This window comes from Rhinopithecus bieti, unplaced genomic scaffold, assembly GCF_001698545.2.
Source record: "Rhinopithecus bieti isolate Rb0 unplaced genomic scaffold, ASM169854v2 scaffold_7884, whole genome shotgun sequence".
NCBI classification, from domain to species: domain Eukaryota; kingdom Metazoa; phylum Chordata; class Mammalia; order Primates; family Cercopithecidae; genus Rhinopithecus; species Rhinopithecus bieti.
The window spans coordinates 831,285-855,893 of record NW_016806331.1 but is presented as its reverse complement, the minus strand read 5'-3'; the positions used below and the strand labels follow the sequence as shown (position 1 = coordinate 855,893).

At 44.4% G+C, this 24,609-nt stretch overlaps 1 long non-coding RNA gene across 2 annotated transcripts in view; it reads right to left on the bottom strand.

Annotated features, from left to right (window-relative positions):
- Positions 1–24,609, bottom strand: part of LOC108531994 (uncharacterized) — a 43,286-nt gene that overhangs the window by 4,384 nt on the left and 14,293 nt on the right. Inside the window, exons 2-3 of one of the 2 annotated variants that reach the window (XR_001886328.1) lie at positions 3,487–3,672; positions 296–384 (exon numbers count right to left, since the gene is read on the bottom strand). This is a non-coding gene — a long non-coding RNA (uncharacterized LOC108531994). Of the gene's footprint in view, positions 1–295; positions 385–3,486; positions 3,673–24,609 lie in introns of those variants that run through there. The other variant, XR_001886329.1, reaches the window with a different exon arrangement.

Below are 24,609 nucleotides of genomic sequence, written 5' to 3'. Positions count from 1 at the left end.
TACACACATGCACACGCACACCCACACACGCACACCCACACACACACGCACACACACACACATGCGCACCCACACACGCGCACACACACACGCACACCCACACCCACACACGCACACCCACACACACACGCACACCCACACACACACGCACACACACACACGCACACCCACACACGCACACCCACACACACACGCACACACACACACACGCGCACACACACACACACGCGCACACACACACGCACACTCACACACACACACACGCGCACCCACACACACTCTCACTCACAGTGTACAGCTTTGGCCCCAGTCTTTTCTCAGCACAACCCGGGTGATTCTTTCAAAACTTGAGTCTGATCATGTCACTTCTCTGTTAAAAACCACCTGAAGCAAAAGTAAAAACCAAGGTCATTCCAACGATCTTCCAGGTGCTGACTGCTGGTTCCCCAGGACCCTCTGAGGTCACCGCCTGCCACTCCTGGGCTCATTCCCTTTGGTGCAGCCACATGGGCCTTCTTCCTGGTCCCAAACCCCCCAGCATCACTCTGGGCTCAGAGCCCTTCGCCTCCTATTCTTTCTGAAATGCCTGCTTCTCACACTCTTCAAGCTTTTGCCCAATGACTGCATGGTCCTCCTCATAATCCTATGGAAAGGACCCCTTGGAAAAACGTGACACTTCTTGTTTTTACCCACAGTATATGTCACCTAATAAAATATGGAACTTACTTAGTTTGTTTTCTGTTTATCCACCCTGTCTATAATATAAACTCTATGAGGACAGAGATTTGTATTGTGTACACACATACACACACACACACCCCTAGAATCTTCAACAGTGAAACTCGGCAATAATGTGCATCAATAAACATTTGTTGAGTGAATGAATGAATGAAAGGGCACAATTTGTAAAGAAAAGCAAGACCATGTTGTATACAAAGTTGCATATCCACCTGTAATCCCAGCACTTTGGGATCACTTGAGGCCAGGACTTCAAGACCAGCCTGGGCAATGTAGTGAGACCCCATATCTACAAAAAAATTTTTTTTAATTAGCCCAGCATAGTAGCATATGCCTGTGGTCCCAGCTACTTGGGAAGCTAAGGCAGGAGGATTTCTTGGGCCGAGGAGTTTGAGGCTGCAGTGAACCATGTTCATGCCAGTGCACTCTAGCCTTGGTGACAGAGTGAGACCCTATCTCAAAACAAGTAATAAAAAAGTTATATATTTTTCTATTTTTATGTATTACCATATCAGGAAAATTTTCTCATGTCATTAAATATTATTCAAAAATAAAATTTTCAATGTCTGTATCTGTTTCATCATCTAGATGTACATGATCTACTTAACCATTTTCCTATATTGGGGAATTTGGATTGCTTTACACTTATAAGTGATTCTGCAAACAATATCCATGAGTTTATTTCCTATGTATTTGTCTAGTGTTTAATATGTGCTAAGCTTGGTATTGAGGCTACAAGGAGCAGCTGGAATCCAGTCCTTATTATGAAGGTCTCAAGCAGGTAGGAAAAAGAGGAAAGGCCGGGTGCGGTGGCTCACGCCTGTAATCCCAGCACTTTGAGAGACTAAGAGGGGTGGATCACTTGAGGCCAGGAGTTTGAGACCAGCCTGGCCAATATGGTGAAACCCCATCTCTACTAAAAATACGAAAATTAGCTGGGCATGGTGGCAGGCACTTGTAATATCAGCTACTCGGGAGGCTGAGGCAGGAGAATTACTGGAACCTGGGAGGTGGAGCTTGCAGTGAGCCAAGATCATGTCACTGTACTCCAGCCTGGGTGACAACAGCAAGACTCCATCTCAAAAAAAAAAAAAAAAAAAAAAAAAAAAAAAAACAAGAGAGAGAGAAAAGGAAGGAAGAAGGAAGGAAAGAAGGGAATTTAAGTGTGGTCAATAGAAAAGAATGATGTTAGAAATGGTTATTAATAGATTTATTCTGCCACAGGTCACTGAACTCTGTTAATTGCTAGTTTTTCCTTTACTCCTGAGATTGAATCTCTTCTATTTATCTAGCCTCAAGTTCACCAATCTTTATTCTGCCAATGCAAGTCTGCTATTAAGCCCATCCAGTGAAATTTTCATTTCAGATATTGTATTTTCAGTTCCTAAAGTTATGTTGTTTATATACTGTCTTATAAATTAGACCTAACCTAGGTACTGCTCTAACAAAAACCTGACTATAATATATGGCTGATTTGCCAAGGAATAACTTGTCTGGTGCCAGTCCCGTCCTTGTTATAATTAGCATAAGTGAGAGGAGACAAGTCATAACAAGTTGGTTGGGCAGATGCTCTCCACTGTTCACTGAATAATAAAAAAGGGCAGAATGGGAAGGTGGAGATAAATAAAAAGACAAAATGTTTTGTTGCTGCTGTTGTATGGAACTGTTATATTTTGCAGATTATACCCATATCATCTCTTTTATGCTTTATGATATGCAAAGTAGGCCAATATAATAATGAAGTCTAGCTGACTCGTGGGATTGTAATAAAGCTGATAAATGGGTTTGTAATCTATGAATCACATGAAAATTATTGGCTGGTAAATTTCCACAGGTCAGTTGATGCAACAATACAACTTTCATCAAATACATTTCAATCAGGTGCAGGAATCCCACCCTGGGGCTGATCTGAGAATGGACCTAGAACGCTGATGCTCCTTGTTATCATGATGCTAAATGAATTTATCAAAAATAAGTTATGATATTTTACATATGCTATGATAAATAATATACTTAGGTAAAAGAATACATTGATAATTAGCTTGCACTCTGGATGTTCAATACAAATATTTCTAGAAACTACAATGGAAATGCAAAGCATGGTTAGAAGATATAAAATATATAGAAAGCCGCTCCTGAAAATCAAGCAAAGAGTATGTTATTGCCAGTAAAACAGTAACTTAAGAATAATATTGGCCGGGCGCAGTGGCTCAAGCCTGTAATCCCAGCACTTTGGGAGGCCGAGACGGGTGGATCACGAGGTCAGGAGATCGAGACCATCCTGGCTAATATGGTGAAACCCCGTCTCTACTAAAAAATACAAAAAACTAGCCAGGTGAGGTGGTGGGCGCCTGTAGTCCCAGCTACTCGGGAGGCTGAGGCAGGAGAATGGCTTGAACCTGGGAGGCGGAGCTTGCAGTGAGCTGAGATCTGGCCACTGCACTCCAGCCTGGGCAACAGAGTGAGACTCCGTCTCAAAAAAAAAAGAAAAAAAGAAAAAGAATAATATTAAATCACTCGCTGTTCTTTTCAGTCATACTCTGAGCTTCCTATTCAAAACTATGTTTTCTAATTCAAAAAGTTATTGCTTATTCTTGGAACAATAATCAAGACCCCATGCTGAAGGCTTCAGCCCTCACTCCAAGAACATCAGGATTGACTTAGTAAGAACTTTTTACCCCCAGCCAATACAGAATGATGCATTTTCACTGTCTTCCCCACATGCTCACAATACTACCCAGTGCTCACTGGCAATGAAGGAGGAATCATGGTAGCCAAAGATCTCGTAGTTCTAGGTTAGACTATTGCAGCATTGGTGAAGCAGGTCCCCGTGGGCCACAGAGTCTCTCCTTCCAGATGACTCTGCACAGAACCACCTCAACAGCGTTGGCCCCAGTCCACGTGGATCTCAAGCTTCTTAAATGGCGTCTGTGTCTTTATTAAGATAAAAATGAAAGGACATGGGTGGTTTTTAAGGCATGGAAAGGAAGACTCTTAACACTATTTCCAAGGGGCTAACAAGAATTGGCCTTCAAATCTTCCCCAAAGAATGAAAATGCCTTTGAGGATATAAATGGATTAGAATTCCTCAAAAAAAGAAAAGACTGGCGAGAGTGACATTTCCTTTTTCTATTGTTTGAAGAAGAGAATGTGTTTCTTTTTATCCTAATATAAGAGTTAATGCAACAGTATAATAAAAAGCAGAGGTGGAATTTCTCCTATAAGGGAATTTCAAAGGGAGGCAATCTGCTTTTGAAAAGTTGGGATGACTTCTAAGTGGAGGCTGCTCGAGACGCAGGGCAAGCTGGTGTTCAAACACACCCCACACAAGCAATTCACCTGACAGCTGAGTGATGTGTCCAAATGCAAACGGATGGGATGGATCTTCGAGGTTACTTTTGTCAGCATGAGAACTACGAGAAAAATTCACCTTTGAGAGTCTTAGTATTGCTGTTTGAAAAAGAACTTGGCCCGTTCAGCCCTCCGTTTCTATTTTCAGGGCTACGTAAATTAATTCCAGTCTTTTTCAGAGGTGAAGGAAATTTCTCTAATAAAAGTCATTGATGTTTTCACATTTTCATCATCTTTTAAAACTGTACTGCAACATTTTATGAAGGCTAATTTAGTGGAATGTCATGTTATTTATTTTACAGTGTGGATCTGAGGATAGACTAGCCTGCCTTTTTTGATAATGAAAAGCAGAGTTTTAAACATTGAAAAAATAAGGAAAAGGCAAAATGTTATGGAATGTTACTTTACGTTACTTTTATTATATTTTAATGTCATTTGAATATGCATAAATATAAACCAAAGTGTTGGCCTTTTACAATAACTCGTTTGCAGCAAAATGAAAAGAAATATACATAATAGGAACAGATACAATGGAAACCATGAGCCCATGTTGACAGCATCAATTGAATGCAAAGGATCATATGATTTTGCTGAGATCCATCTGTATCTTCCAAAGAGAATGTGGCACTAAGTGACTTGCTGCCTGTTCCTGTAAGTTCCTGTAAGCTCTGCACACCCATGGTGCTTTGGGAAAGGCTGTTTCTCTCATGACTATTTCCTTATTGAGCCACGGACACCTCTGGTTTTCACCTGGTATAAATGCATTGCTTATTTGTAGTCGGCTTTTGTTCTTCCTCTTTCACCTCGGGCAATTAAATAAGGACTCCCCCGACCGTGAATACTAAGGCAAACATGGGACTGACATGACACCACTCTGTTGGTGATCAGTTGGCCTTCTAGTTGGTCCAGAACACAAAGGCAAAATTCAGCTAGACAGTACTTCTGTAGGCCCCAGCTTGATCAACAATGATGTAGTTGCTGGACCCTGCTCTGGGAAGAAATCATTAAAACATGCAATGGTTGTGAAATCAGGTTTTTATTTTTTGCCTCAGTTCTGCCTTTTATGCAGCAAGTCCTCCCCATTTGCCACCCAGAAAACTGCTAGTCACCCTCCAGGACCCCACACAATGTCGCTGCTTCTGCAGAGTCTATGTCAATGCAGGCACACAAACCACACCCATATGAGGCTGACCATTTCCTACTTTGGGCTTGCAAAGCCCTTTGCACCAGCCCCTAGGGAGCATTTCTCACTACTGACTGCTTTGCCCCATATCCATCTCCTCCCGCCTTTCAGTCTGTGAGCTTGAGCTCTTCATAAACTCAAGAACAAGAAACACTGTTTTTCCATATTCAACTCACTAGAGCCCAGAGTTAGCAGGCCCTCCGTAAATGTAGAAGGAATAAACTTCCAAAAAACGTTTGTAAAACATGAAAAGCAACAAGCAAATAAATCAAAATGCAATGGAATAAGAATCTGTGTTATGGACATACGTGGTCCCTCATTAGGGCCACCACCACCCACCGCCCACCCCACCCACCGCCAACACATACCTCACTTCTACAGACCCAGAAGGTGTGGTCTATAACCACACATAGAGTGTGGGAATGTTTTCTTTTGTTTCAATGGACATTGCAGCATGGGCTATTGCAGGCATGCACTTCACTGTCAGGCAGAGATTAACTCTGTGTGTCTTCACTGAACCTGCTTATAAACTGTAGCTGAGAGCAGAAAGCCTTGGAGCTGTTTTGCCCCAGGCCTGGGGTAGAAATGGGATATGGTAGTTTTCTGGGAGGTTGGGCAGTAGGAGCCTGTGAGTAATTCCTCTTAGAGAGCAGAGGGTGCACCTGCCCCTGGGAATGCCAGAAGGCAGCCTGCTGAGCCTCCTGACCTGGGGCCCTGAAAGGAAACAGGGGAGTGGGACAAATGGCTCCCAGGCCCTAGGGTAGATTAAAGTCTGTGCAGAGTCCCACCTGTGAGCTATAAAAAAACAAGAAGGCAGAAGGCAACATGGGAGAATTTTCCATTTCAGAGATTTTGATAGGCATTTGTCGATTGAGTGTGTGACAAAGGGAAGAACCCTCTAAGCAGGATAACGGTGAGAGAGGATTCAAGAACAGCAGTTTGCAAGCAGCCAGAACAGCCAGTCTAAACTGGAGCCAAAGGTTGCCTCTAGTCCATCAATGGAAGTGATGGTTTAAGAGTTGGTCTAGGGCCAGGCACGATGGCTCACGCCTGAAATCCCAGCACTTTGGGAGGCTGAGGCGGGTGGATCACGATGTCGGGAGTTTGAGACCAACCTAGCCAACATGGTGAAACCTCATCTCTACTAAAAATACAAAAATTAGCTGGGCATGGTGGTGGGCACCTGTTATCCTACCTACTTGGGAGGCTGAGGCAGGAGAATCGTTTGAACCCAGAAGGCGGGGGTTGCAGTGAGCCATGAGCCGAGATCGTGTAATTGCTCTCTAGCCTGGGCAACAGGGTGAGACTCTGTCTCAAAAAAAAAAAAAAAAAGAGTTGGTTGATGGGGCCAGGCGCAGTGGCTCATCCCAGCACTTTGGGAGGCTGAGGCGGATGGATCATCTGAGGTCAAGAGTTCAAGACCAGCCTGGCCAACATGGTGAAACCCTTTCTCTACTAAAAATACAAAAAAAATAGCCGGGCGTGGTAGCATACGTCTGTAATCCCAGCTACTCAGGAGGCTGATGCAGGAGAATCACTTGAACCTGGGAGGTGGAGGTTGCAGTGAGCCAAGATCACACCATTGCACTTCAGCCTAGGCAACAGAGCAAGACTATGCCTCAAAATAAAATAAAAGAGTCAGTCTATCAGTGACACACAGCTGACCCTTGAACAACATGGGTTTGAACTGCATGGGTCCACATATATGCAGATTTTTTTCAATAAATATATTGGAAACATTTTTGGGGATTTTCTACAATTTGAAAAAACAGGTGAACTGTGTAGCCTAGAAAGAGTGAAAAAATTAAGAAAAACATATGTCATGAATGCATAAAATATATGTAAATACTAGTCTGTTTTATCATTTACTACCATAAAATATATACAAACCTATTACAAAAAGTTAAAATTTATCAAAATTTATGCACTCGAACACTGACAAACTGAAGTACATACTCCACTACTGGAATGATTCTGTAGCCACCTCTTGTTGACCTTGGTGAATTCAAGTATTGAATCTGCAGAAAACCAGTGTGACCCTAACTACCTCTACCTGAGCAGTTCATCTTTCCAGTAAATTGAGTATTGCAGTAAAAAGTGATCTCTTGCAGTTCTCCTGTACTTTTCATTGTGTTTAGTGCAATACCATAAATCTTGTTTTCTGTTTGTTTGGTTGGTTGGTTGGTTTTTTTGTTTTTGTTTTTGTTTTGTTTGAGATGGAGTTTCACTCTTGTTGCCCAGGCTGGAGTGCAATGACATGATCTCGACTCACTGCAACCTCCGCCTCCTGGATTCAAGCAATTCTCCTGCCTCAGCCTCCCAAGTAGCTGGGACTATAGGCGCACCACCGCATCTGGCTAATTTTGTATTTTTGGTAGAGATGGAGTTTCACCATGTTGGCTGGGCCAAGTCAATTTTTGAGTCAATTTCTTGGTGGCCACTTTTTGGAAATGCCCCACGTGTTCTTGAAAGACTGAGTATTCTCCAGTTTTGGCGTGCAGTATTTCATGTATGCCTATTGGGCCCAGATTTTAAATTATGTTGTTTAAATCTGACATACCCTTGCTGGGTGGTATCTTCTTGATGCATTGATTACTAGGAGTGGTGTGTTAACATACTCAATAGGTCGGTGTTTTGTCCATTTCTCTCACTGGTTTTTTATAATTCATTATAATGGAACAACAAATTTAAATTTGTACCTGCTCGTCCATTTTGATTTTATACATTTTGAAGCTATGTTAGCAGGTTACAAAAGACTTTTAAAATTATCACATTTTCCTGGTAAGTTGACCATTTTGTCAATGCACGGTGACCCTCTTTATTTCTAGGAATGCTTTGTGTCTTAGGCTGTATTTCATCTGATATTAATATAGTTGTAACAGCTTTCCTTTGAGTATTTGCCCTTTTCCATCCCTTTATTTTCAAACTTTAACTTAATTAAAAAAAAATATCATCACCTTTCTAAAAACAAAAGGACTTTAGAAGGCTTTAACTGTGATAATCACGTCTCAGTTTACACGCCATTGCTTTCTTAGTTTCTGGCTATTCTGATTTCATTTTATCCCACAAATGATACATTATTATTACTGGGTTTTAAATCAATGTTTAGATTTACCCACATGCTTATTACTGTTGTGCTCATCATTTCTTCTTGAATTCAGATCTTTCTTCTGAAACTATTCTTCCTTCACTCTTTTAGAAAGGTGTGTCAAAAGCACATCTTCAAAAGAGTGTGTCAGCTGTAAATTCCATTTTTGTTTGTCTGAGGAGTCTTTATTTCTTGGAGAACAGATATTCTGGGCATAAAATTTTAGATTAAGAATGATTTCTCACAATATCTTGAAGATATTATTTTACCATCTTTTGGCTTTTATATTGTTGAAATGTTGTCTATGAAACTGTTCACCTTTAGGTAACCTGTTTTTTCTCTCCATTCTTAGATGTTCCTACTATCTTTGGCATCCCTCAAGGCGCTATGATGCTTGTAGAGTGTTTATCATTATTATTATTCTGCTTGGTGTTCACTAGTTTCTTAATCTGAATATTATAGTCTTTCAATAATAATAGAAAATTCTCTTCAATTATCTCTTCAGATATTTCCTCTCTCACAGTCTGTCCATCTCCATCGCTTTATCTCTTTCATGTTTTCCATCTCCTTTATATTTTATATTTTACCTAAATTATTCAGATCTGTCTTCTAATCTACTTAGTCTCTCTTTAGCTTTATGTGTGTTTTCAGATCTGCCTTCAAATTTAATGAGTCTCTCTTCAGTTGTATTTAATCTGTTGTTTACTTCATCTATTGAGTTTCTGATTTTAGTCATTATATTTTTCATATTTAGTACTTTTATTGGTTCTGTTTTGTACCTGCTTGTTTATTTCCTTGATAATTCCTTACCATCATACTTTCAAAATCTTCTTTTACTTCTTGAAACATATAAAAGAGATTTATTTTGCATTCTAGCATCTGATTTGGTTTTTCTGAATCACATTCTATGTTTTGTAGTTTCTGCTGACTCTTGCTCATGGTGGCTTATTTCCTTGTGTGGATTGTGCTGTTTGATAGTTAACTTATGTTCCATAGAACTTTATCTGTTAAAGCCTGAGTTTAAAGTTTATTTCTTCCAAATTTGCCTGGAGATTTGACTCACCTGAGACTTTATTTCAACTAAATTTTAAGTTCTTCATCCCCACACAAGTAGTATGAATTCCAGTCCCAGGCTCCTGTGAGTATGAGATTTAAGAATTCTTTGGAGATACCCTTTGTTTGTTCAGGTCAATCTAGAGCCAGACCATCTCTTTCAGCAGGGCGTGTTTTCCCCCCAACCCACTGCAAGTTGTACTGTTTGAAGTATCACATTTTAAGGATTGTGGCCTAATTTGAGATTTTCCAATTTGACTTGCTACTTGGCTCAGGTGCCCAGGTTTGTGCTCTGTCCCTAAGCAAGTGGACTATTAAATCTATGATCTAGGCCACCAGGGATGGGTAGATGTCCCCAGCAAAGGGCTGTTTTCAGCTGCCGGACCACCTTTCCCGATTCATGCTTCCTTGTTTCAGGATCAGACAATTTCCCATACTTCCCCACTAGCCCAGCCATGCATAGGAGATGTTTTCTTTCTATACTGTATCCATTGTTTTAGGTGTTCTCCAGTGGAAATTTCTCCAAACATGATAAGGAATAGAAGAATCACTGCTTCCATGTTTTGGTATTTCTAAAATTTTGCTTCTAAGTGTGATATTGGCAGTGTAGTTCGTTTTTCCCTTTCTGAGCATGTCTCCTTCCCTGGTTTCTGTGACCATATTCTTTTCCCTCATTTTTCCATCTTTTGAAGAAAGAGTCTGCTGTTCCTTCACCTTATCAACCAAGATCAGGTTCTGGGAGTCATTCTTGACTTTTCCTTGCCCCTCACACACATTTGGAGTTGAACTCGTATTGGTCTTTCTTCCTTGTCTGCCTGTCCCCACTCTTCCTCTGTCTCTGCTATTCCACAACCTCGTGCCCCATTGCATGAATGGATTCAAAATCCTCCTAACCACGCCCCCCACCTTCTGGTTGTGTCCTTCAGCTCATTACTTTCCTTCTGTTCCCAGAGGAATTGTTTGATGCCCTCCTCATTCTTTCCAGCATCTTGTCTCTTGCAGATAGTAACCTCTACGTATTGCCTGAACACCAGGCTGTAAGAGAATGGCTGTCCGCTGTCTGCAAAAGGATGAGTCCCTGCCTCTTGCTGAATCCATACTGATGGCAGCGGCAGGGCTGGAGCCAAACTTGCTTGCTGATGCCAGTGTCTGTGCTTGGTCTAGCACATCCTACTGTTGTAACAGGTGTTGATTAAACTGCCAGCAAAACTTGGCTACATGCTTAACAAATTCCTTCAAAATGTAATCAGTATTTACAAAGGATATGAATTATCATGAAAATGTTAACTGTTTAAAATCCTTCTCTTGACAACATTTAATTTTAATTGGAGGTGCTGTCAATTCATGGTATCTATTCAACTTCTTTAATTTTCGTAGCTTATACCATTGAAGCTGGGAGATTCTGCTTAGGGACTTCCCCAAACCTCAACCCGAAGCTCCACACTAAAGATACTCATCAGATGTTTGTTAATAAAAGAATGACAAGGGCCGGGCGTGGTGGCTCAAGCCTGTAATCCCAGCACTTTGGGAGGCCGAGGCGGGAGGATCACGAGGTCAGGAGATTGAGACCCTCCTGGCTAACACGGTGAAACCCCGTCTCTACTAAAATACAAAAAACTAGCCAGGCGCGGTGGCGGGCGCCTGTAGTCCCAGCTACTCGGGAGGCTGAGGCGGGAGAATGGCGGGAACCCGGGAGGCGGAGCTTGCAGTGAGCCGAGATCGCGCCACTGCACTCCAGCCTGGGCGACACAGGGAGACTCCGTCTAAAAAAAAAAAAAAAAAAAAAAAAAAGAATGATAAGATAAAACCATAAATGAATAAAATAAATTCTTCTCAATTTTGTGATTAAATAAGTGGGTGCACAATTGTCAAGTTTAAGGTTATGGAGAAATAAGCCAACATGTGGCCTGAAGGACTCTGGTCGTCACCATCCGTGAGATGAAGGGCATGAATCAGTAAAGAGTCAGTGGTACCCAGCAGACTGAAGTTGGCCAGCTATAAACCTCATCCTCAGAATGCTATAAGCCTCATAATGCTATAAACCTCATTCTGGTCACTTGGAAGATGTGGCAGACAATGCCTCTTTCAGAGAGTAGCTGTGAGGATTAAAAGACATGACAAATGTAAAACAATGGTGGGGTGGGGTTCTGACACATAGTAGGTGCTCAGTAAAAGTGACGTCCACTCCTTTTCCTCTGCTTTCTTATTATGAGCAATGTCTAATAGATTTTTTCAAAGTGTATCTATTTAGCGCCCAAATACCTAAAACAAAATTCCAACATAGAGAAAATAATATACAGTGGGCATGTCATCTATGCAAAGGTAAATGTCTGGATTTCCAATTACATTTCCCCACTTTTTAATTGTCTGTTCTAGCACCGGTTTGACATAGCCCAGGAAGTAAAGTCTGAAAGGAAATGTATTCAATGTCCCTGGCATAATCTGGCAAGGCCTGAAATCCCATGGGCGTGTATGTGTATACATTAGTGTGTATGTGTGTATGTGTATATATACACGAGCGTGTATGTGTGTATATGTGTGTCTGTGCATGTGTGTATGTGTATATATGTATGCATGCATATATATATGTGCATGTACACGCATATGTATGTGTATGTGTGTATGTGTGTATATGTGTGTGTGTGTATATGCATATGTGTGTATGTATGTGTGTGCTTGTGAATGTGTAGGTACATATGTGTCTGTGCATTGAGCATGTGTATGTGTGTGCATGTGTATATGTGTAAGTATATGCATATGTATGCATGCATATGTGTGTGTGTGCATGTGAATGTGTAGGTACATGTGTGTGTATGCATTGTACATGTGTATATATGTGTGTGTGTACATGCATCTATGTGTGTGTGTGTGCATGTGTGTATATGATGTGTGAGTGTGCACTCACACCAGTGTTTGTTCTCTCATCCTCCAACCCCCCGTTCCCACCTGCACAGCCTCCTGGCCCCATTAGTCACAAAGGTGGCACCTCGTAAAGCTGCCATCCCCTCACAACTCGCCGAGCCATCGGTCGTGCAGATTTACAGAGTGATGTCTGGGTGACTGGAAAGTGCTGCTGCTTTACAGGGTGCAGCAGATGTCCACGCTGTACGACCAGAGCAATGGCTTTGCAAACGCCTGTGGGAAAGCATGGGGTTGGGCCCTTGAGAGGAGCAAAGTCCTCAGTTTCAGAAAAGCCTGTTGCTTCCTGCCTTGAACTTGCAGACCAAGGCAGGGGGACAAAGCTAAAGGTCATAACATAACAGGGCAGGACCGGGCAGAATCTGCCGTCTCGGCTCCTGACTCAGCGCCCTTTGCCCTGCTCCACTGCAACTCAGAAGCACTCACGGAGGAGGAACAACTTCACGCATTGCTTTACAATCTGTCCTGTCCCAAAGTAACAGGGAACCCAGCCGAGATCTTCTCGTATCTCTTAGCGTGTGGCCTTGGAGGAGCTCTCTGGTGGGCAGTGATACCAGCAGAGGCTCTGCGGACACCCAGGAGGGCAGGCTAGAGCTCACAGGGTGTGGGTCATGTCCATGATTCCCACCACATCTGCCCTCTCCAGGTCAGCTCCTCTCACCCAAGTCAGGGAAGGCCTTTGCCAACTCTGCATGCCAGTGATTCTGAGCATGGGTCCAGTGCCTGGCATAGGGGCTGTGACTACTGGTGAAGGTGCATCAGCAAACCAGACAGGAGGGAGCACAGGGATTCCCTGGAGTGCGGATGGAACCCTCACCTGGGCCATGCATGGCCAGAGCTGCATCCAAGCCTGGCTTACAGACTCTATCCCAAGGCAGGAGACCCTGCCCTGGGAGGCTCACTATCCAGTGGGGAACAAATAGCTCCATAAGCAACACCCGCCGTGCATCCTGTGACCCGGGCAGTGCCAGGCACCGTAGAGGATGAGCAGAGACACCTCAGCCAGTCTCGGGGGTGAGGGAAGGTTTTCTAGAGGAATCAAGAGCCCACCTGAGATCAGAGGGATGAGAAAAGCTGGCTTTAGAGGGAGGAGGGGTGGGGAGCGAGTGCTGACCAGCCTGGCCTGCATGCTCAGGGACCCAGCAGGCAGCGCAAGAGCCAGGGTCGTGTTTCAGGAGCGTTGGGAACTCGGCCTGGCTCAGATAGCATCAGGGCAGGGGGAGGCCGTGAGAGAGGAGGCTGCAGGGGACCCAGAGCCATCAGAAGTTCTCACTGTCATCCCGGAGGCACTGGGAAGGTGCATGAGGGGGAAGGCGGGGACAGGACCAGTCATTCATTTGGAAGGATCATTTGGTCACAGTGGGGGGCACAGGCTGGAGGGGCAGGACCAGACTTCAGGCCACAGAGGACACTGGTGCAATAGAACAGGTGCAGCTACAGTCCCCGGCAGAGGCAGGTGTGTGGGAAAGGAGGGGAAGTGCAGCAGCACTGGGCAGTGAGCTTGGAGGGTGACGGGAAGATAAGACCCCAGGTCTGCCTGGGCTGTTGGTTTCCATGATTTCCTCCGTGGCATGACTTGCAGCAACAGAGCCCAAGCTCCCTCAACTCCCAATCCAGAGTATTTCATGTCACTCAACACACTCAGGCCATGAGCCTGGACCTTGATGTCTGGCTGCAGAGTTCCCACTGAGTGTCACTGGTGTGGCCAGCACAAGCTTCTCCCCTTCCTACTTACCCTAATCGACTGTACAATAAGGAAAGCGCCAGTCCGTTTCTCATTGAGACGCTGCATCACTGTGCAGACAGCGCGTCTCTGAGCCATGTCTGGGACCTGGGAGCCCTCCTCACAGCCACCGTCTCAGTTCATTTGGAATGCTGAGAGCAGGGCGTTCTCCCCTCTTCTCTCAAAAAGACCCCTGCAAAACTCAGCAGCAGGTCCTTCCTCATCTGAGCCCTGAACCAAATCAGTCCACTTGCTTGCGGGATCCCAGAGGTTGAGCCTAGTGCGTCTCAGCTCCGAGTCCCTCCTCCCCTCCAAGGGACTGTTCTGGGAGCCTTGCTGGCATTTCTTCCTGTCCCTTATGTTACCAGGATTCCTCACTACTGGGAGCATCAGCCATGATTCAGGAAGGAGGTGGAATTGGTGTGGGATCCTGAAGGAGCCTGGATAGCAGGCAGCAGAGTGAGGACCCCCCGAGGGGCACACCCTGCAGTAAAGAAGGAGGAGAGTTTGGGCAAGCTTCAGGTTGTGCTGCGAGGGTGGGTGGGAAGGTGGAAGTGTGGGCAATGATGGAGGGTGGTACTACCAGGTCCCACAGTCATGGGGAGACACATGGCACCTTAGAGCAGGGGACGACGTGAACAGCACTGTGCCCAGGGAAGCACCACAGTGGGGAGGCCAACAGGGGCTATTTCTTTGTTGAGATGAGACTGGAGTCCAAAGTGGGAGAGTGGCAGAAGGACAAAGGGGGAAGCACATGACCATAGCGCAGAAGACAGTCTTGAAGTCTAGGCAACCAATCAGGCTATGAGAGTGGTGCAGACTCCCAGGGGCTCCGAGATCAGGACCTGGAGGCCTGGGAGGATCAGTCTGAGAACGGCACCACCCTGATAGGGATAAGGAGAAGCTCCCTCTGCTCTTAGTTCAATCGTCAGATGCCTTCAGTGAATCCATGGACAGGCTGGTCGGAAGCTTCTCCTCCCTGCACCTGGGATTGTGCAAGCCTCTGAAATTCTTTGACATCTTTTGGAAAAGCACTTTTAATTACAAGGCAGTTATTGTCTAGCATTTTTAGTTTGAGATATGGTCACTAGTCTGTGAGCTCCTAAAAATTTGGAACCATCTCACCACGCCTTGCTCCAGCCATCTTCTGGGAAGTACAGCCGTCCTAAGTGCTCATTAAAACTTTCCTGAATGAATAAACTAGTACAGCCGCTATGGAAAACAGCATGGAGATTCCTCAAAGAAGTAAAAGTAGATCTAGCATTTGATCCAGCAATCCCACTACCAGGTATCTACCCGGAAGAAAGAAGCCATTATTTGAAAAAGATACTTACACACACATGTTGATAGTAGCACGATTCACAATTGCAAAATCGTGGAACCAACCCAAATGCCACCAATCAACAAGTGGATAAAGAAGCTGTGGCATATATATACAATAGAATACTACTCAGCCATAAAAAGGAACGAATTAACAGCATTTGCAATGACCTGGATGAAACTGGAGACTATTATTCTAAGGGAAATAACTCAAGAATGGAACACCAAACACGGTATGTTCTCACTGATATGTGGGAGCTAAGCTATGAGGACACAAAGGCATAAGAATGATACAATGGACTTTGGGGACTTGCGGGGGAAGGGTGGGAGGGGGTGAGGGATAAAAGACAACATATACAGTGCAGTGTACACTGCTAGGATGATGGGTGCACCAAAATTTCACAAATCGCCACTAAAGAACTTACTCATGTAACCAAATACCATCTGTATTCCAATAACTCATGGAAAAATAAAATAAAATAATTTTAAAAAATAAAATACAAAAACAAAAACAAAACAGTGACTGGCTTTGTCGTCTTCACACTGGAGCGGGCCGTCTGTGCAGGGCATTCCTGCATGCCCGTTGTTTGATGTCTCCGTGTCCGTTGTTGCATGAGTGCCCCTGACCCGCCAGCAGCCACCTGCACATTTCATTAGCTGAGTTGCTCTCCTCCGGCCCATTAATCAAGCTGTTAAATACAGGACTTAACACCACGCCAAGCCACTTATCTGCCAAGGCCTGGGCTCCGGCCCCTCCGCTTCCCCCACGGCGGTTGAGGAAATCATTAACACCTCACATGCAACCCCACTGCTCTCCTGCTCTGCACGTTAACCAGAACTGCCCGGCCTAGGATCTGCTCCCCCAGAACCCCCAACCCTTACCCACCTCCCCCTTCTCCCCCTTTCTGCAGCAGAAGTGGAGAGCCTCCACTCACACATGCCCTGGGCTTCGAGGTCAGGCCTTTGGCTGGGATGTCAGTTTTGTTGAGGACTTCATGGCCTCCTTCAATATCCACTCAAATCAGTGACTTGGAAGATACTGCTGACCTGCTATGTGACGCACTGGTGGCTGTGTCTGCATGAGCAATGAGTCCATTGACTCAGCGGACTCACCGGACGTCCCCAGAGGGGTCTCTGTGTGGTCTGGTCCCCCGTTTCAGGTGAGGATCTGAGGCCCAAGTGAGCAAGCGTTGGGCGGGGTCTAGGGGGCGCCTCCTGCTCCCAGAACAAGGCTTTTCCACTGGACCACAACAGCACTCCCAGCCTGGCTGGCACCTGGGCCTGGCTTGCCCCCTCTAGGGCGGTTGGTAGGAGCTCTATGCTTTCTCCTAAGGGTCCAGTCGCAGGGATTGCCTGGTCTGGTTGCCATGGCTAGGGTGGTAGATTGTGTTTTCCCAGAGACAGCCACAACACTGCTGTCCATCATCGTTCATCACGTAGGTTCTTTGAAAGTTGACTTTGTCCCTCACCCAGTGAAGGGGTGGAATGTATTCCCTCTTACCTGGCCCTGGGCTGGTACTGGGGCTGTCTTAACCAATCGCATGCAGCAGAGAGGATGCCCGGCCATCCCTGGCATAGCCCTTACCTGGCCTGGCCATTTCCACTTCCTGCTTCTTAGAACACTGACTTCTGGTGGCATTTCCTCTCAGTGCACAGCTACCATGCTGTAAGAAGCATATGCCACGTGGAGAGGTCATGTGATGGCCCCAGGGGCGCTCTCAGCTGACAGCCAGAGTCAACTGGCAGCTATGTGGAGGCACCATAGTGGATGTCCAGCCCAGTCAAGCCTTTAGGTAGCCCCATTGGACTGCATCTGCAGTGAGATGCTTCAAGTGAGAGCTGCCCAGCTAAGCCCTGTCAAGTCTTATGACCACAATAAATAATTATCATTGTGAGCCACTAAGTTTTGGGGTGGCTTATTACACAGGGTGGCCTGTTGGCCATGCTGGTGGTCAGCAACTGTGGCCTCTACCAGGCAGATCCTGGTGCCCGCAGTAGACAAGGCCATGCTGAAGTGGAACCCAGGAGACCTGGTTCCAGCCTGGCCCAGCTACTGGCCAGTGGTGTGACCCTGAGCAAGTCCCTTTGCCTAAGTCTCATTGTCCCCATCTGTTAGGTGGGAATTTGCCACTCATTTGGTATGGGTTTTGCCTGAATGTGGTCATTTGCTTATCTCGATTGCTAGAACCCTGGGCTGGTGATGTAATTTTGAGGCTGGTTAATTTTGCTTTGTTCTGTGGTCTCACCCGGATTCTCTTCCTGGGCCAGATGAGCCACGTGGGTCCCTGGCTCAGCCTGGAGAAGGCGGATTGGTGTGAACCCACAGCTGCATACTTCCACAGTGCTGGGTATGTGGACACCAGGGTTTCCCCACAGGAGCTCTGTCAATGGTCTGTTAACATCTCTGGAGCTCCATTTTCCCTTCTATGAATCTGAATTCCACTCTGCCTCTGTTCCTTTTCATGTGTAGTCCAAGCCTGCAATTATGCACTTCTGGAATTCCTTTGTTTGAACTTCTTGAAGTCCAGAATCTGGTGCTCAGCTTTGTGTGGGGAAGCTCTTGAGACAGTTCAAGTCTCCATCCTTTTTTGCCTCTAGTTCCTAAGGGCTGTATCCCCTTCTGATCAGGCAGGATCCTCATTCCATGCCCCTTCCTTGGAGAGGCAGCTGTGCAAGAGGAAAAGCACATGGGAAGCAGGCCTGGAGACAGGGGGATCATCCTGACTCCGTCACCTGGCCTTGGAGGACCTTTGTCTATAGAGTGATGGAGTCATCAGTTCATCCCCTCAGCAAATATCTACTGAGCATGGAGTTTGTGCAAGGCACCCTGGAAGCCAGGTTTGGTGGTGGGAAAGAAAAATGTCATCCCTGTCCTCATGGTGCTTAGGCTCTAGAAGGAGTCCAGCATTCAAGAGTTTTTCACCTGTGTAATCCGGACACAGAGGAGAAACACAGAGGCTAAGGGAGCAATAGGAGGTTGCTCTGACCTTGCTTGGCAGTTGCTGATCTGAGAACACCAAGGTGTCTATAGAATGGGTGGAAGTAGGCCCATACTGTAGAATGGAAAGTAACAAGAGGTCAGCCAGGTAGACCAAGCAGCATGTGCAAACGCCCTGAGGCCTGGAGTGGCTGGAGAGGAAGAGAAAGAAATGCAGGTGAGGCTAGCAGGCTGAGTCATTGGTGAGCATCTGGGGAGGCCAAGCAGCTGATTTTGGATTTTATCCAAAGAGCAATCTGATATGTTTTAGTGTGTTTGATTAACATACAGTAAAATTCATTCTTTGTGGTGTTTTGACAAGTGCACAGTCATGAACCCACCACCACAGTCAAGATGGAACAGTTTTATCACCCAAAATGTTCCCTACTCTGCCCCTTACTGCTGCTAACCACTAACCTGCTCTCTGCTCCTATAGTTCCACCATTTCCAGAATGTCGTATAAATGGAATGAAACAACATACAGTTTAGCTTTGGGATCTAGCTTCTTTCACTTCACACAGAGCATTGGAGATGCACTCGTGTTGTTGCATGGGTCAGCAGTTTGTTCTTTTTTATTGCTGAGTGAGTGGTGCTGCCTTGTGTGGAGATACCACAGGGTGCTCATCCGTTCCTCAGGTGAGGGACATTTGGGCTGTATCCAGTTTTAATTGTATCCAGTTATTATGATGAAAGCTGCTATATACATTCACATACAAGTTTTTGTGTCCATAAGTCTGTATTTCTCTTGGGCACATGCCTAGGAATGGGATTGCTGGATCACACGGTAGCTGCTTGTGAGACCTCATTAGAAATTGCCATACCATTTTCCAAAGTGACTGTGCCATTTGCATCCCCACCAGCAGTGTCTAAGGGTTTCAGCTACTTCACATCCTTGACAACACTTTAAACAGTCTTTGTAATGTTTGCTATTCTAGTGAATGGGAATGTGGTGTCCACATGCACGTGCCCGAGGCCCTCTGGGCACAAGACAAGGTCTTGTGGCAAGAAAGGCAGAAAGTAGACCCAGCCTGCAGGTGGTTAAGAGGCATACTATTGAGCAGAGAGAAAGGTGAGAGGACCAGACATATTCTGTTTACTAGCTTAGTAGCTTCATTTAATAGACTGGCATGAGGGTTTCTATTTGAACACTTGCCTCAGGCCCCCACATGGTAAAAGCAGAACTGCTTTTTTATTTTCAGGAAAGGTTCATGCAGCCTTGGTTGGTTTAGAGGAGACAAAAATCTAGGAGAGGGAGAGAGAAGTGAATGCCTCAGTGTTACTTTGGCTTCCTTCTGCCTGTTCTGGCTCCCCGGCCCTGGGAAGTCCGCCTGCCGTGACACTGCCTGGCCTTGGTGGCCATTTTTTTCTGTACTTCATGCTGGAGCAGCCCTTCTAGAGGGTCTGAGGGTAGCAAGTTCTCCTGTCCACATGAGAAGCCTTTTAGCAAGCCCTCCTCCACCTCCTGCCCTGGCCCAGGGGCTTTAAGTGCACTCTTTGAATCAAAGTGAATAAAAATTCAGAATCTGCAAACTCAAAATTCATCTACAAGAGCCTGAGCTCCAACCCCACCCCACTGTGCTTGGTCTAATCAAACAACAAGGGGGGAATCACAAAGACAGGCACCTTCTCCCAGGCTCCAGAGGGAGCTGTCTCTAGAACACACTCTACAACTTAGCTGGGATTGGCTACTGATATTGTTTGGTTGTGTCCCCATCCAAATCTCATCTTGAATTGTAGTTCCCATAATCCCCACATGTCGTGGGAGGGACCTAGTGGAAGATAATTGAATCCCAGGGGCGGTTACTCCCATGCTGCTGTTCTCGTGATAGTGAGTTCTCACACAATCTGATGGTTTTATGAGGGGCTTTTCCCCCTTTTGCTTGGCACTTCTCTTTCCTGCCACCATGTGAAAAAGGACATGTTTACTTTCCCTTCTGCCATGACTGTAAGTTGCCCAAGGTCTCCCCAGTCATGCTGAAGTGTAAGTCAATTAAACCTCTTTCTTTTATAAATTATCCAGTCTTAAGTATGTCTTTATTAGCAGCATGAGAACAGATTAATGCAGCTAGTAAGACTACAAATGTAACTTTCCCACAACACACACTGCCCAACATCACCTAATTTGTTCTAGACGTTTTCATGGGCAATCCAGGTAACCATGTATATGCAAAAGAAGATAGATCTGCAGTGGGGGAAATGGCCTTTGTTGCTCACTTAGATTTTGAACAATGATTCCTTTCAAGATTATTGAACTGTCCTCCACATCACCCCTGCTATCTCCAAGAAACTGACACCTTCCGTTAATCTCCAACAAAAACAGCAGGGATTTCAAAACAAGGGGTCTGATATTCAGCTAGCCCTGACTGCCAAGTGACACTTGAGCAGGTTTGGCTCCATGGGAGATGGGGCCAGGAGTGGGCCCTGCTGCCCGCAGACCAGGGCTCCCAGTCTCCGGGATGGATGTCGAGGTGGAGATCCATTTTAGGATGCTTACTCCGGCAGGATCCACATCCTGAGAAGTCCTGCTGTGACGGAAGAGCCCTGTGAAAATATCCCTTGACAAGGAGAGGGTTTGGGGAGACACATACAGCACTCAGCTGTCCTTCCTATTTTTCAATGCCAATGATAACAAGGGTAAAGAAAATAAGTCAGGAAGAAGTCCTACTCTCCACAATGCTGTGGCATTGTTAAATGCATCTAGTTACTATGTCGGCGCCACTCCAGAGATCATCCCACCCACCTGTTATTTCTTCTTATGTCATGCAGCTCAGGTCATGTTCTCTAAGAAAAGAATACAAAGTGTGTAATAAGAAAAACACCTTGAGTTCAGAGAAAGACAAGCACTGGAAGGCCACGTGTGGTTAGAGCAGCTCAGGTTGCTGCAGGGTTGCCTTCAGCCTAGGCAGAGGAAAGCATCTGAAAGCGCCACTCCAACCTCCTAGTAAAGTGTCAGTGAGATCCCAGGAGAAAGGCAAACACTGTCAGTGGCATGGGAGAACTAAGTAATAGAACAACAGGCATGCCAGAACCTGGCCACCCACCTGCTGATTTGCCCAAGTCCCTTGTCTGCATGCATCTTCCTCTCTTCATACTTCTAAGAATCCAACCCAGGAAAGAGGAGGGATGGACCCTGAATTAACAACTTAACCTTAAGACCCTGGAAAAGAGTCTTACTACCTTACTACCTATTACCTTAAGACCTACTACCTTAAGACCTGGATAAAGGGAGAAGAGTAAAATCAACCTTATCCATTGCAGGTAGGATTGTAAGATGCTGCAACTACTGTAGGAAACAGTCTGGCAGTTCCTCAAATGGCTCAACACAGAGTTACCACAGATTCCACTCCTAGGTATACACCCAAGGAAAATGAAAACATATGTGCACATGAACACTTGTATATGTACATATGTATCATGTTCATGTGTTCATAGCATCGAAAGCTACAGCAAACATTCAGCATCAGTTAGCTTCTAGCCAACTTAGTGAGATTACCTCACAGTAGGGCCTGTTTGCATCAATTCCTATAACTAGAGATATCATCACAAACTCCAAGGTATGCTAAAAGACAAGAAAAAAGAGTCTAAAAAGACAAATAAAGCATCAGAACAACAGACTTTGGAATTCTCACAGAGGGATGATTGAAATGGTAAGGGCTCTAATGGAAAAAGTAGGCAACACACAGGAACAAGTCAGCCCTGTAAGCGGAGAAATGAAAACTCTAAGAAAGAACCAAAAGGAAATGGTAGGAGTCAAATGCACCATAGCAGCAGTGAGGAATGCCTCTGCTGGGCTCACCCGCAGACTGAGCACTTAGGAAGGAAATCAGTGAGGCTGAGGAAATGCCCATAGAAACTTCCAAAACTGAAATGCAGAGAGAAAAAGGAATTTTGAAAAGCACAGAACAATCCAAAAACTGTGAAGCAATTGCAAAAGGTGTAACAAACACAGAATGAGAATCCCAGGAGGACAGGAAAAAGCAAAAGATCGATTTGAAGTCATCGTGGTTGAGGATGTTTCAAAGTTAATGAAAGACACAAAACCACATGTCCAAGAAGCTCAGAGAACACAAAGCAGGAGAAATACCAGAAATGTCTACCTAGGCATATCACACTCAAACTGCAGAAAACCAATGACAAGGAGAAAACCTTGCAGGAAGCCAGAGGTTAAAAAAGGGAGAGAGAGAGAGAGAGAGACACGTTACCTATAAAGAAACAAACAGAAGAACTGCATCAGACTTCTCTTCAGAACCATGTAAGTAAGAGAAGAGGAGAATAAAGCTTTGGAAGAAAGAAACCACCCAACTGGAATTCTATGTCCAGAGAAGTTATCCTTAAAACGTGAAGGAGAAATAAAGGCTTTCTCAGGCAAACAAAAACAGAGGTCTGCAGACCTGCCCTCCACAAAATCCTAAAAGAAATTCTTCAGGGAGAAGAAAAATCATATAGGCCAAACATTCAGATCTACATGAAAAAAGTATTAGATAAGAATAAATGAAGATAAAATAAAACTGCCTATTCTTTCCTATTTTTAAGTGATCTAATAGGTAATGGTTTGCTCTAAGTAATAATTAATAATGTAGTTTGTGATTATAACATAGGTAATTGAAATAGATGACAGAAATAGTGTAAGGGATAAGAGGGAGAAATTGAGAATATTCTGTTATAAGACACCTACACTGCCACAAAGCTATATAGTGTTATTTGGAAGTGGACTAGATCCATCATAAATATATGTTGCAAACTCCATGGCAACCACTAAAAAAAATTAAGTATATAATGGACATGCTAAGAGAGGAGAGAACATTTAATTACACAAAATGCTCAATTAAAACAGAGAAAGCAAAAAAGAGAGCAAGATAAAAAGTGAAACAAAGAACATCTAAATTGATAGAAAATAATTATGAACATGGTAGATATTAATCCAGCTATATCAACAATGATATCTCTTAATGTGAGTGATCTAAATACATCAGTTAAAAGACAGGTTGTCAGAGTAGATTAAGAAACCAGACCCAACTATATGTTGCCTGCAAGAAAGCCACTTCAAATGTAAACACACAGATAAATGGATAGATGGAGAAACGTATACCATGCTAACATAAATGAAGAGAAAGCAATAGTATCCATAATAATTTCAAACAAAGTAGACTTCATAATAAGGAAAATTAACATGGGTAAATCAGGGCATTACATAATGATAAAGGGATCCATTCTCCTAACATTCCTGAAAGAGGCAAAGCTGATAGAATTGTAGGGAAAAACATAGAAATCCACTAATACAGCTGGAGATTGCAACATCCCTCTTTCAGTAATTGATAGATCCAGCAGACAGAAAATCAGTAAAAAACATAGTTGAACTGAGCTACAATTAATTAACTGGACCTAATTGACCTTTTTTTTTTTTTTTTTTTTTTTTTTCAAATACCCTTCTCTTTTCGACTGCTTGGGGGGCGGTGGCACAATCTTGGCCCACTGCAACCTCCACCTCCTGAGTTCAAGCAATTCTGCTGTTTGATCCTCCTCAGTAGCTGGGATTACCTGTGTGAGCCACCATGCCTGGCTAATTGTTTTGTATTTTTATTAGAGATGGGGTTTCACCATGTTGGCCAGGCTGGTCTCAAACTCCTGACCTCGGGTGATCTGCCCACCTCGGCTTCCCAAAGTGCTGGAATTACAGGCTTGAGCCACAGTGCCCAGCCCTAATTGACATTTATAGAAGACTTCATTCAACCACAGCAGAATAGACATTTCTCCCAAGTTCACATGGAACATTTACTCAGGTAGACCACAGTCTGGGCCCCAAAACGCACCTTAACATATATTTAAAAATAGAAATCTTGCAAAGTACATTCTCCAGTCACAAGCGAGTTAAACTAGAAATCAATAACAAAAAAAAAAAATAGCTGGAAAATCCCAGAATATTTGGAAATCAAACAACACACCTCCAAACAACATATGTGTCTCATGGGTCAGAACATTGCAGATGATATGTCTTACCTACTCAAAGAATATCAAGATGCTTACAAGAAACAATCCTTTCAATACATCAAGAACAACATTAACATGACAGCAAGAGATGTATAAGAAAACTCACATTGCTATATGACAAAATACAGTCTAAGAGAAGCCTAAGAAAGAAGTTAAAAGAAGAGGTGGAACCATTCCACAATATCCCTTGCCTAGAAGAAAGGGCAGGTAGCCCAAAAGAAGGCAAGCTTCCTCAGAGCCCAGGAGTGGACTGCTGAGATGACAGTTAA